At 40.7% G+C, this 14,685-nt stretch overlaps 1 protein-coding gene across 4 annotated transcripts in view; it reads right to left on the bottom strand.

Annotated features, from left to right (window-relative positions):
• POPDC3 (popeye domain cAMP effector 3) overlaps positions 1-14,685 on the bottom strand; it is a 23,589-nt gene extending 8,904 nt beyond the window's left edge. For all 4 annotated transcript variants that reach the window (XM_065543661.2, XM_015449026.4, XM_045391288.3 and 1 more), the window contains exon 1: positions 14,504-14,685. The gene's annotated coding sequence lies outside the window, so the exon portion shown is untranslated. The remainder of the gene's footprint in view (positions 1-14,503) is intronic.

Below are 14,685 nucleotides of genomic sequence, written 5' to 3'. Positions count from 1 at the left end.
CCACATTGCTTATAATGGAACTAAGATTGCACCCAGGTCTGCCTGATTCCAAAGCTCATAGTCTACACCACATTATTTTCCTTCCACTACAAAAAGATTTAGAAAATGTAGCTTTAGCCTCCTCTCTGCCACATAGGTGAGCTCTGGCATGTTAATTCATCAGTAAAGCAGAGGAAATATCATCCTATTCTATCTACCTAAAGAGTACTGGAGGTTGAAACAGAAATCTATATTAAATATGATTTGCACATTTGAAAACAATATGAAATAGCATCACTATACTTGTTGGTTTTGTGTTACAGAGTTGGGCCATTAGGAGAGTATAGTTTTGTTGGTGGTGGTTTGTGTTTTTTTTTTTTTTTGAGACAGAGTCTCGCTCTGTCATCCAGGCTGGAGTGCAGTGGTGCAATCTCGGCTCACTGCAATCTCCGCCTCCCGGGTCCAAGTGATTCTCCTGCCTCAGCCTCCTAAGTAGCTGGGATTACAGGCATGCGCCACCACGCCAGCTAATTTTTGTATTTTTAGTAGAGATGGGGTTTCACCATGTTGGCCAGGCTGGTCATGAACTCAACCTCAAGTGATCCGCCCGCCTCGGCCTCCCAAAGTGTTGGGATTGCAGGCATGAGCCACTGCACCCGGCCGAGAGTATAGTTTTCAAAAACCTTCTTTCCCCCAGATGATTACAACTGAAGACAGAAATACTGATGAGTCACTTTTGGCTGCTATCAATCTTTAAATTATAAATTCTAAACTTAACTCATTTCTGCAGGGGTGATCTCTTATTCTCCCCTATCTTGTGTGTTCTGACTTCCTACTGGTGGTAGATACAGACCAGTAACCATGCTACTCCTAAGTCTTCATTGTCTAGTGGTCAAAGAGCCTGTTTCTGGGAAGCCATCATCAATCTTCTACCTCAATGTTTAGTGCTTCCTAAACTGCAAGGGTGTCCTCAGATCACCTGCATCAGAATCACCTGGGTAACCTGTTAAACATGCCCCTTCTCTGGCCCAACCCAAGAAAACTGAGCCAGACTCACTGGAGTAGGACCCAGGAAGATAATTTCTAATAAGCTCTCAGTTGATTCTTGTGCACACTAAAGTTTGACAGGCATTGTTTTATGCTATCCCTGAATGACGTCTAATTACCCTTGCCAAACATGTTTGTAGGACTTCAGCTTTGTCCATTTTTGCCTGACAGCTGGCTGTCCTTCCATGCTGATTACTCAACGTCATGTGCTTCCGTCCTGTTTTCTGTTGGTGGGATGTAGTGCTGGTGTTGGCTCACCATTCTCTTATCTAGTCTATCCAGCTTGATTGCTACTCAAGAGAAGGGTTCTAGTCTTAGCTGTATCCCTAGATAGCTATGTGATTTTAATCTCCTTAGACTGGTTTCTTCATTGGTAAAATGAAAGAATTGGACATCATAAGAGCTCTAAAATGACATGACTCCATATGATGTGGAGTAGAAGATGATTCCAAACATAGGTCAAAATATAGAGCCGAGTGGCAGAACTGCAGGTCTTTTTTTTTTTTTTAATTTATTTATTATTATTATACTTTAAGTTGTAGGGTACATGTGCATAACGTGCAGGTTTGTTACATATGTATACTTGTGCCTTGTTGGTGTGCTGCACCCATCAACTCGTCATTTACATCAGGTATAACTCCCAATGCAATCCCTCCCATAGAACTGCAGGTCTTAACACCAGGTGTTTGGGGCCCAACTCCAGAGACTGTTACTTAATTGGCCTGTTTTGTCAGCGGGCTACTAAATTTTTTCACAAACTTCCCAGGGATTTTGATGTTCAACCAGGGTTAAGAACTGTTGAACAAATCTAAGAGATAGGAAGGAGGTGACAGGTGGGGGTGGGGGAGGGAAAAGAGACACCAGAACATTCCACATAATAAAGGATCTGGATTTTAATCCTTGTTTTTAAGGAGCTGGAAAGGTACATTTTCTCTTCATGTGTTCTCACTTCCATCCTTTGCCCTGGTGAAAAGATGTTTTCCTTCCGTACACTCATCAGTCCAAGAGGGATGAAGGCTCGTGGACATTTTGCAGCAGCCTTTCCTGACCATGGTAGCTTGAAGTGCATCTTGTAAGCTGAGTTTTTAATGGCCTTTATTATCTGTCTACATAGCCTCCATCATAGATTGTGTCATATTGACCATTATGTATTTTTCCTTTTTAAAGCATCACAATTTTTTAATTTTTTTCAGTTGGTTTACATATTCAAGCATTAAAAAAATGAGCTTAGGTGGGGGTGTGTGTGTGTGTGTGTGTAGAATAACAGCTTTAATGATCATTGTGTGTGTGTATATATATATTTAAATATATTTGAAATATTCCTCTGTCTAGCACAAAGTGGTCTTTAGTAAATTGCACAAGTAGAAAAACCGTGTTTGAAATAAGCTTGGGAATAAGGGTTAGTAAGTCAGAAAGCTCCTGAATCAACAGTTTAGTTGTTGAATTAAAAAGAAAAAAAAAAAGGAAGCCTGTATTAGACTATGAAGAGGAAGTGAAAGGATCTATTGAGACAGAGGAACAAAGAAGGGTTGAAGACATTTTAGAGTTATGCAAGATCTTGAAGTTAGGGAATAAGTCAGAGGAAAAAGGAACGCAGTTTTAGCCATGTTTAATCTGATTCTCTGAGTCTAGCAGAATTTACAGCAGAGGATAAAGGGTAGGATAAAGGGAGAGTTAGCAGTTACTATCACACATCACACAGGTCAATGCTAAATAAAAACTGGGGTTGTTAAGGTTATTGAAAAAGAGCACAGGGAGAAATGAAAGTCTTCACAATAGATTGTGAAGACTGTATAAAAGTAAAGAATAGGCTGGGCGTGGTGGCTCACGCCTGTAATCCCAGCACTTTGGGAGGCTGAGGAGGATGGATCACTTGAGGCCAGGAGTTCAAGACCAGCCTGGTCAACATGGTGAGACCCCCATCTCTACTAAAAATACAAAAATGAGCCAGGTGTGATGGTGAGCACCTATAATCCCAGCTACTTGGGAGGCTGAGGCAGGAGAATTGCTTGAACCTGGGAGGCAGAGGTTGCAATAAGCTGCAGAGTGAGACTCAGCCTCAAAAAAAAAGTAAAGAATAAGTCATTAATGTTTATATTGATTACATATTGAAATGATAGGTTTAGAAATAGTGGGTTAAGTAAAACCTATTATTAAAGCTGTCTTCACTTGTTCTTACTTTAAAAACATGTTGCTTATGTGACTTACATTATATTTCTTTTTTTTTTTTTTTTTTTTTTTTTTTTTTTGAGACAGAGTCTCGCTCTGTCGCCCAGGCTGGAGTGTAGTGGCCGGATCTCAGCTCACTGCAAGCTCTGCCTCCCGGGTTCACGCCATTCTCCTGCCTCAGCCTCCTGAGTAGCTGGGACTACAGGCGCCCGCCACCTCGCCCGGCTACTTTTTTTGTATTTTTAGTAGAGACGGGGTTTCACCGTGTTAGCCAGGATGGTCGCGATCTCCTGACCTCGTGATCCACCCGTCTCGGCCTCCCAAAGTGCTGGGATTACAGGCTTGAGCCACCGCGCCCGGCCTTGTGACTTACATTATATTTCTATTGGACGATGCTGGTCTAGAGTCTCTCAAGTAACAGAAGAAATGAGAAGACTTGGCATAATGCTATGCAAACATTGCATATGTATAATGCATAAGTGTATAAATGTGGAAGAATTATCCAAGATTCAGAACAGAGTGTTGACGGAAATGTAAGTGGTATTGGTTACAATATTCATATGCTGCCATCAGTCAGATGTTACCCAAAGCATAGATGTCACCATCTGGTTTCTGCCTACAGGGGTGGCCAACCCCAGTATAGCACTTGGCTCCTTTATCCTACCAAGGGAAGTATCACTTTTTTCCTTTTGCCTGAGGAGAGTTCCCCCTTCCCAAGCAATTATATTACACGGTTTAATTTTCTCATTTCATCTTCTGATGTGGATTCCAGAGTATCCATGCCAGCCTTTGCTTTCACACAATACTTGGAGACTCTTCATGTACCACCAGTCTCTTAGGCTGCAGCATGCCTTTGATCCTCCTTATCAATGAGATCTTGGAGTCTCCTTGAGACTTGAGGAAATCAAAGACCATGCGGACAGGCTACGCTGGACATTTTTCTGTTCTCATGTCTCAGCTAACATCACATTAATCTCTACCCATGATTTATCTCTCATTTTATCACATACTGTGGCAGGCAGAGTTCTAAGATGCTCTCAACATTCCTGCCCTCCTGGTATACATGCCCTGTGTCATTCCCTCTCCTTGAGTGTGGGCAGAACCTGTGAATGGAATGGGATAGATGCTCCCTTGATTAGGTAACATTATACGGCAAATGGTGGTGGAATAGTCACTCTCATGATTATGTTAAGTTATATAGGACTCCATCATAGGACTGGAGAGAGATTGGATGTCAGAGTGATCGATGTGCTCCTACTGGAAGAAGGCGAACATCCATACGTGAACTGCTTGTGGGGTTTACAAGGAAAGGAACAGCAGGCAGCCTCTATGAGCCTGAAGAAGTCCCAGCCAACAGTTAGCAAGATAACTGGGACTTTAGTACTACAACCAGAAGGAACTGTATTCTGTGAACCATCTGAGAAGCGTGGAAGAGGACCCTAAACTCCAAAGAAGAAGCTCAGAGTGTCTGACAGCTTGATTGCAGGCTTGGGAGGTCCTGAGCAGAAGATCCAGCTCAACAGTGCCTGGACTCTCAACCCACAAAAACTGATAACAAATGTTTATTGTTTTAAGATGTTAAGTTTGTAGTCATTTTTTATACAGCAACAGAAAACTGAACACACACATAAACAGTTATAAGTACTCACTGTATATGAGGCTTTTCATTAATCTAATAATCTATATTTTACAATGGAATTAGAATATAGATCTGTGAAGCTGAAGACACTCAATCCTTCCTAGATTTAAATCAGGAAACTCAGGTGAGAATCGTTCCTTGATAGAACCTGGAAAACAAGACCCTATGAGAGACGCTGGGAATTACATTAAATTCACTGTGGTTCCCAGTGTCACTGAAGAGGTTTTCCTTTCATAGAGTCAGGTAGTCACCATACCGTTAAGCATTTGAACACATGGTAACTTCCAGAAAAGTTATGACATTCATATACCAATCTCCAAAATTCCTGGAATAACATGGTTTTCATGGTTGATCAGTCAGTTCTTTGTAACACTGAGCCCTAAAGATAGGGCAAATACTTAACTGTTTCAGATATATTCAGAGATTGACACTCAAAATACAGCCCAGAGAAACTCAAAATAATTAACCTCTGTATTTCTTCAAATTGTGTGACGCCACCAAGGCCAGATGACTTCAGCATTGGGAAGGCAATATCCAGCTCTCATCTTCTTCATCCTCATGTGCTACTACTAGCATCTAGCATTTACTGAGCAGATAGTTTTATTGTCCAGTTTTTAAAGACGAGAAAATTGAGGTATTAGGAAAGTTAAGTTGGTTGCCTAACAAAACGCGAATGATAGAGCCCAGATTCACTCCCAGGCAGGCAGATGCCAGTGTCTGCTCTCTTCACCACCAAAATATCCTGCTACATGTATAATTTCAACAAATATCTGGATTTACTGGAACAAAACAAATCAACAACACTCTTATTTTCTTTCTTCAGTTTAGATTCAATAATTTAAATGTCTTCTTAAGAAACTACAGTTTTTTGAGGCTCAGAGGGCTAGGAGGGTGTGTCCTACAAGTTGAGTCACTCAGCCCTATAGTTGCAAAAATCCTTAATTTGAAGAAGCAGCAGTAAATCTCTACTTCTCAAGCTTGCCATTAGACTGTTTTAAATAATTGACAGGCTCTGCTCAAGTTCTTCTCCATATCCTGGAAATGGTTAAAGGCATAAGCAGGAAGCCACTCCCTTTTGATGAGCTGCTATGACATCATGCAGTAAGTTTACTAAAGAGAGATTCCTGATGAAAGATGCAAGAGAAACTAGATACATTAAGCAGTCGTTTCTTTATATGAATCAATGGTAGACACCTGTGCTTTCCTGTACTCCAAGTGACCTATATGCAGAAAATGAACTCACTTTTTCTATGTTTAGATCAAGTCCTCAAGTTCCTTCCTGGCAAACAGCCCTAACAAGATCATGTATGATAGCTAATTGGCCATAATCTCTGCCTTTTCTTTTTTTCTGGCTAAATAACCAGGTGGACTCTTTTAGTAGAGAGAATGCCAGATGTAGATGTCACCCTTATTGTCTCGACAGCATGACACTTAATAGCACTCCTACGCTACTTTAATCAAGTAGAGTCAATTCTACTGTAACACAACAACATATGTGATTCTGAACAGTCACTGCACTATACTAAACTGTGCAGTAACAACCACAGGGCTCACAAGAAAATGGGGTTAGGGATATAACACTTTAAATCTTCATCAGTGGCACATTCTTTAAATGATAGGAATTTAATAAAAACAATAGCATAGTTCTATCTATCTATCTATCTATCTATCTATCTATCTATCTATGTTAAATGGTTTAACATACACAAATATGGCACTTGATCTTAAAAAAAAAAAAGGCCAAAATTTTGCTAGGGAAGTGGTATGGGAATGGTTGCAATTTGTGAGTTACGATGAAGTGGTGGAAGAAGGAATAAAAAACTGCACTCTTTCTCAGCCCTTAAATCCTAGAATGAGCATGTTTTTATATAGCAAAGTTCATAAGTGTGAAAGGACAGCAAAGTATAAATTTTCGGAATAATACATGGCAAACCAAGAGAGCTGGTAGATGTCTGAGAAGTATGTGTTTGCATTTTGCATTTTGTGTATCCCTACATAGCTTAGGTCAGCTAGTTGCAATTTAATGCATTCACCCAGTGTTTCTTCTGGGTAAAACATGCATAAGCAAACACGAAAGTTGTATTATGCCCAAATCATTCCCTAATATATGTCAATTTTGTTGGAATAATGCTTACTTTCAAAACATGCATTATAACATAATTAACTGTATCATTAGCTCTCAAATGGCCATAAAAATATTGTCAATTAATATATGCAATAATTCAGGGCCAGGTATAGTGGCTCGTGCCTATAATCCCAGCACTTTGGGAGGCCGAGGTGGGAGGAGTGCTTGAGCACAGGAGTTTAAGACCAGCCTGAGCAACAAAGTGAGACCCCAGCTCTACAAAAAATAAAAAAAATTTGGTGGGCATGCTGGCATGCACTTGTATTCCCAGCTACTCAGGAGGCTGAGGCAGGAGAACCACTTAAGCCCAGGAGGTCAAGGTTGCAGAAAGCTGTGATCATGCCACTGCACTCCAGCCTGGGTGACAGAGAAAGACCCTGTCTCAAATAATAATAATAACTATTATTATTATTCATTAAAATCCTGTCCTCATGGAGCCTGTATTTTAGTGAAATTCAAATGTTAACACCATTTAAGTCATTTTCAAAACTGAGATCTATTTTAAATATTACTAAACATACACTTTATCTACAAATAAACTACCTAACACTTATTTTATTTATTTTATTAAATTAGAGATGGAGTCTCCCTGTGTTGCCCAGCCTGGTCTTAAACTCCCAGACTCAAGTAATCCTCCCACCTTGGCCTCCCAAAGTGCTGGGATTACAGGCGTGAGCCACTGTGCCCAGCCATTAAAACTCATTTAAAGTCAGTTGTTGCATACTAAATTTTAAATAAATGCTACATTTTAAAGCAGTCTAAAGTCTTAATGAGATTAGAATCATTATCTTAAATTTCCTTTCATATCTGACCAAGTATTGATCAAGGATGGTCCACTAGTTGGTGGGTTTCCATGCATTACCAAGATTTAATATAAACTTGAAAATGAATACCAACAACAGAAAATAAGCTGAGATTCCACAAAATACATTCCAAACAGAATGTTTTAAAGTGCTTCTGTTTATCTCTTTTTCTCATGAAGGTTAAATTTCCTTTTATAACAGAGGGAAAAAGGTACTATCTATCCTTCATGCATTGTGACTTCCAGAACAATTATAATGTAAAATGTATATCGAACTTGAATTCTAACACCACCCCTTCTCCATCTTGAATGGAGGAATAAGTAATAACTACCAGCATCTTTTGAGTAGCAACCCTGTGTCAGAACCCGCGTGGACTACTACATGTATATTATTTCATAGCTCCAAAAATACTGGGGGCAGGAGGGAGGGATAGTTGTTTTCCTATTTTTCAAGCAAGAAAACCTCTTTAAGAAAGACTTGGCCAAGTTAGAATCCAAATATCCTCATACCTAACATGCTTCTGTTTATACCATGCTACACTTTCATTTATAAATCAGTTACATTTTAATCATTTAGACAAGTACGTGAATGAAGAAAACAGAGGAGAAATTAAAACAAGATAATATAATCATTATGGAGAACAAAGATGAGACAGTGTAAGAATAATTGGTGTCTTTGAAGTAGAGAATTACAAAATGGGAAAGAAAAAGCATTTATAATGGGAAAAAAAAAACCCTGAAATTAAGAACAACAGATTATTCCAATAGAAAGGATAGAAACAGAAGGAATGCACCAGGTTCCATGAAAAATTGATACAGAGCTTAACAATGATATAGCCTGAATTATTACACTTCAGGAATAGAAAGGATACTTTAGGACTCCAGGCAGAAAAAGCAAATCAATTGCAAGGAAGAAATTTTTTTTTAGATGGAGTTTCCCTCTTGTTGCCCCAGGCTGGAGTGCAAAGGCACAATCTCGGCTCACTGCAACCTCCACCTCTGGGGTTTAAGTGATTCACCTGCCTCACCCTCGCAAGTAACTGGGATTAAAGGTGCATGATACCACATCTGGCTAATTTTTTGTCTTTTTAGTAGAGATGGGGTTTTACAATGTTGGCCAGCCTGGTCTTGAACTCCTGACCTCAAGTGATCTGCCCACCTTGGCCTCCCAAAGTGCTGGAATTACAGGCGTGAGCCACCGCACCCAGCCAGAAATTTTGAAACCAACCTTAGACTTCTCTACAGCCACATTAGATGCTAGCAGTGAATGGCGCAAGGGCTATATAATCCGGAGGTAAGGAAACTGGCTCAAAAATGGTATAGCCAGCCAAATGGTCATTCAAGTACAGATGCTCCCCAATGTACAATGAACTCATGGTAAGTTGCAAATATCATAAGCTGAAAACACATGTTGGACTTATGATATTTTCAATTTATGTTGATGATGTGTTTACTTGGGTGTAACCACACCAAAAGTTGAGCATACTGAATGTGTATTGTCTCTGCACCATTATAAAGTTAAAAAAATGGTTAAGTCAAACCATTGTGAGTCAGGGACTGTCTGGAAAGAAACACGGACATTTCAAACATAAAAAGACAACGGAAATGAGCCCTTCTTGGAAACAAACACACACATTGACAAAATCTAGCCAATCAAAGGATGAATCAAAAGTTGATACTTGAGATGCCATGGTAAAAGAACCAGTGATTCATCATGATTTCATTTAGTTATAAAACTGAGAGTAAATTATATCTGAAATGGCCAGGTGTGGTGTCTCACACCTGTAATCCCAGCACTTTGGGAGGCTGAGGCGGGTGGATCACGAGGTCAGGAGTTGGAGACCAGCCTGACCAACATGGTGAAACCTGTCTCTACTAAAAATACAAAAATTAGCTGGGCGTGGTGGTACACGCCTGTAATCCCAGCTACTAAGGAGGCTGAGGCAGAAGAATTGCTTGAACCTGGGAGGCTGAGGTTGCAGTGAGCCAACATTGCACCACTGCACTCTAGCCTGGGCAATAGAGCAAGACTCCATCTCAAAAAAAAAAAAAAATTGTATCGGAAATGAAGTTTACAAAACCCAATGCAAATGTTATAGATCCTCACAATATAAACATATTTTTAAAATTGGGGCTGGGTATAGTGGCTTCTGCCTGTAATCCCAGCACTTTGGGAGGCTGAGGTGGGAGGATGCCTTGAGCCTAGGAGTTTGAGATCAGCCTGGGTAACATAGTGAGACCCTAACTCTACCCAAAAAAAAAAAAAAAAAAAAAAAGCTGGGTGGTGCGTGCTTGTAGTCCCAGCTACACGGGAGGCTGAGGTGGAAGGACTGCTTGAGCCTGGGAGGCTGAGGTTGCAGTGAGCTTGATCATACCACTACACTCCAGCCTGTGTGACAGAGTATGACCCTGTCTCCAAAATTAAAAAAAAATAATAAAAAATAGGCCGGGTGCAGTGGTTCATGCCTGTAATCCCAGCACTTTGGGAGGACAAGGTGGGAGGATCACCTGAGGTCAGGAGTTTGAGACTAGGTTGGGCAATATGGTGAAACCCCATCTCTACTAAAAATACAAAAATTAGCCGGGTGGCATGGTGCATGCCTGTAATCCCAGCTACTCGGGAGGCTGAGGCAGGGGAATCGCTTGAACCCAGGAGGCAGAGGTTGCAGTGAGCTGAGATCGCATCACTGCACTCCAGCCTGGAATGACAGAGCAAGACTGTCTCAATAAATAAATAAATAATAAACAAATAATAAAAATTGGGATATGAGGAGAAGTGAAACTATAGGTAATGTAAAAGTGCCCAGTGCGCCATCCTTTATAATAGGGAGCCTCTGTCTAAATTAATGTATGCTTTAAAAAATCTTGATCTCAAGATGTATTCAGAATCTTTTCTCTTAGTTTGGAAGACTTGTTTAGAACCTGTTATCTCTCAGGACGAAGAAATACTGATGTCAAGTTCAGCAATTCCTTCACTTTCACTACAGTTTCTTCTGTTAAAAAATCGTAATTTTTTTATTTTAAAAAGCATATATAGTATCATCCTGTTAAAACTTTAGATAAATTTAACAGTTTACCTGAACAACAAACAACTCACGAATCAGGCAGCACTCAGAACCAGAAGAGGTTCACAGAGCTCTATCCAGCAGCATGAGCTGCAGTTTTTATAAACTGATCACAGAAGTAAAAAACCAAAATCACTCGATTGGTTACAGCTCTGCATCTGCTTTATTTGGGCATGGTGTGATGAGCTGGCTGCCTGTGATTGGCTGAAACTTGGCTATTACAAAAAATATACTCGAGTTAGATTTGTTTGTTTATGTACAAAGTTAGTTTTCCACATAGGAACTCAAAGTAGGGAGAAAGCCTCAGGCCAATGGCGTCCTGCTTATTTAACAATTCTATTTTTTATAAAAGCATTTCTTTTTAATCGATTGACATTCTTTTTTTTTTTTTTTTTTTTTTTTTAGACAGAGCCTTGCTCTGTCACCTAGGCTGGAGTGCAGTGGTGCAATCTTGGCTCACTGCAACCTCCACCTCCCAGGTTCGAATGATTCTCCTGACTCAGCCTCCCAAGTAGCTGGGACTACAGGTGCGCACAACCACGCCTGGCTAATTTTTATACTTTTAGTAGAGACAGGGTTTCACCACGTTGTCCAGGCTGGTCTCAAACTCCTGACCTCAGGTGATCCGCCCGCCTCAGCCTCCCAAAGTGCTGGGATTACAGGCGTGAGCCACCAAGCCTGGCCAATATATCCTATTTGTATAAAAATAGACAGATATATGCAATGATTTTCACTTCATGTTAAAGATGAATATGTCTTGATGGTGGTATAGAAACTATTTTTACCTTTTTAAAAATAGCTGCATTATTTGTATTATAATTATTTTGGGAAACAATATGGTGACTGTATATCAATGTAAAAAAATTTTAAATATAAAAACTTCAAAAAATCCATGAACCCAACAAACAGAATTAACAAACATCAACACTGTCATATTTTCTTTAGATTGTTTCATAATAAAGAAAAATTCCACACAAAAATTTGAAGACTGCCATGGATTGTTCTCCAGGACCAGTGGCTACCCATCCACTCCCTATATAGTACATAATTTATATTTCTTTAAATATTCACTAATTTAAAAATACAATGTAAAATGAAACATACAATATAAAATGAAATTCTGGACTAGAAATAACGCAAAGTGTTGGGTTTTTTTCAGATTCGCACTTAAATTTTTTTTCTGATAAATAATTTTGAACACACAAATAGCGAAAATAGTATACAATAAATTCCCATATACTTGTTACCCAGATTCAACAATTATCAAGATTTTGCCACACAGAATTTTTGAAATTAAAAGCAAAAGCTGTTATCTACAATTCAGCTGCAACTTGTTCAGCTAGGAAACAAACACCTTCCAAGAAGACAGGAAGAACCAAGATTAGCTGTGCTCTTTTCTCTGTGCAGGTACTAGTTCCTACAAACACAGATCCATTCAGGAGTCACAGCAACTCTGAAACCTACATATTATTGTCAGCATTGTTCAGGGTGGAAAATGAAGCTCAGAGAGATGGAGATTCTTCTATAAGCATAGCCAGTTGCTTGTCCTTCCAATACTACTACCCCACAACCCCTTCCTTCATGATCCCATCCTAGCCAATTTCAGTGTGCCAGAGTCACTGGAGGTTATTACTCTGTTGAAGAACACAAAATAAGAAAGTATTGCTGTAAGTCTGTGTGAAGTAATCCCTGGATTTTCTGGTTTGGAGGAGGACCCTGCATTTTTACAGGTAATTTCAGTCAGGAACTTTTGGTTATTTATTTATTTAATTTAGAAAACACATAATATAATTTTACCTGTAAGACTTTTTCTTATAACTACTTAGATAAAAGGGAGAAACATTTTCTCTCTTCCTTTAAAACAATCTAATCAGTGATTCAATATACTCTTCTGTTAATTGGAGGGAAATTCATTCTCTCGAGAGAGCTCATAATCCCAGCTGACCAATGATCATAATTACCAAATGTGATCTCAACTGCAGTTTATAGACTTTCAGATCTATCATGGATATTTCCAAAGCAGTTTTGAAATTTCTTGTCTGCCATGTTGCTTATGTGTTATGCTCACATACTGTAGCAAATGCTTCATAACATTCTTAATTTTTCCTGGAGACTGTTTCAAAATAAGCAGGCATCAGTGCTCTAGTGTGTCAACCCTATCTACTGTGTCAATCCTATCTAGTGTGTCAGTCTTGTGGTGAAAAGTATGGGATTTTTGTTTCCCATGACACATTTTTATTTAATAGCATAGAATGTAACCATTTAGAGGCAGAGGATGCACCATGATTCAGCTATTTTGAGGGACTGATATGATTAAAGAAACTCAACTATCAAATATTTCCCATTTAAATGTATAAAATTTTGAGGACAGAGAATATCTTAGATTTCAATTAATATTTGTATCCCAAACTCCTGAACACACACACACACACACACACACACACACAATTTTTCAGGACAGAAAAGAACCTAAGAGATATCTGGAATCTGGGATCAGTCAGAGCTCTTCAATTTGCAAATACGGAAACTGAGATCCAATTTTTTGTTTATATTTTCTGCCTCACGTAGTTCTTGTTTGGCTTTCTATTGTCACAAAGAACAATGCCAAGTTATTGTACTCTCACAAGAGGATATTTTCACGCAACAGTTTGTAGAATTAAAAACAAGAAGAAAAAAATAGCCACCTTAGTATGAACAGGCAACAATAATTTTTTAAGGCTGCTATAAAACTCAATTGCAGTTTGTTGGCTTGCAAATTCAAAATATCTAACTACCGGTATTAGAGTGAAAAGTCAGGAAGCAACGAAGTTTAGTAAATCAAATTGCGTTCAAAAGTGGGCTTTTTAATTCTACTTTTCCATTTATTATTTACAAACAGAATTTTTCACTGTCTGCAAATGTCTTCTGACTAAATTTTTGGCACTGCCCCTTACTGTATTTTGATTGTGTCTTTCATCTTTGCCTAAAATACAGACCATCAAAACTATACCACTGTAACCGACATGGTGATAAGACAACTTAGTAATTGGCAAATTTCTTTTTTGGCAGGGGATCCCCAAATAGAGAAAACAGGTCAGCGCGACCTTTGATGAGGCACCTTTTTCGTACCCCCAACTCTGTGACAACAGTGTGAGAGCAATGACACCAGTCAGGCCCTCTGCTTACAGCCAGGGGAAAGGAAACTCCCGGCGGTGGCATGACTTCCCCAGGAAACCCAAGACTGACAAGGGCCCCTAGGAACGGCTTTTCTTCCTTGCAAACCTGGCCTGTTTATTTGGACTCCAGGGTGCCTGGGGCCAGAGTAGGACCTGCGGGAGAAGATCTGGGAGGAATATTCGCCCAGAAGCCTCTAGGGCAGACGACTCGCGTTCTCCAGGGGTCGGCGCGGATAGGAACCGCAGCAGAGGACACCCCTAGACTTCCGAGCTGCGAGCGGCTGCGCAGACGGGACCCCAGACCCCGGACCCTAGGGCGCGGAGTTGACGGGAGCCGGGAAGGGAGCGGCACGGGCGGCGCGGGCAGCGCGGGAACGCGGAGCAGCTAGACGCAAGCGCTCGCAGGGGTCGCCGGCCCAGCAGAAGTCGCGCCCGCTAAGTTGCCCGAAGCGGCCGCGAGGTGTGAGGGTGCGGACAGCTCGGAAGCCGGCGGCCGCAGCGGCCCCGGGCTCACCTTCTTACCTTTCCTTCCCGTTCCTGCGTGGAGCTCCAGCCCGGCGCCCGCAGAAGTTTACCGGCGGAGCGCGCTGGACGCGGGTGGCCCGCGCGGACGCCCTCAGCACCCGCTTCGCGAGTGCCTCGCCGCCCACCCCGCGGCGCCGGGTGCAGCGTGACCGCAGCGGGCTCCGGAGCGGCGCGGCGGC

The sequence above is a fragment of the Macaca fascicularis genome, chromosome 4, assembly GCF_037993035.2.
Source record: "Macaca fascicularis isolate 582-1 chromosome 4, T2T-MFA8v1.1".
NCBI lineage: Eukaryota > Metazoa > Chordata > Mammalia > Primates > Cercopithecidae > Macaca > Macaca fascicularis.
This window is presented reverse-complemented; position numbering and strand designations above follow the sequence as displayed.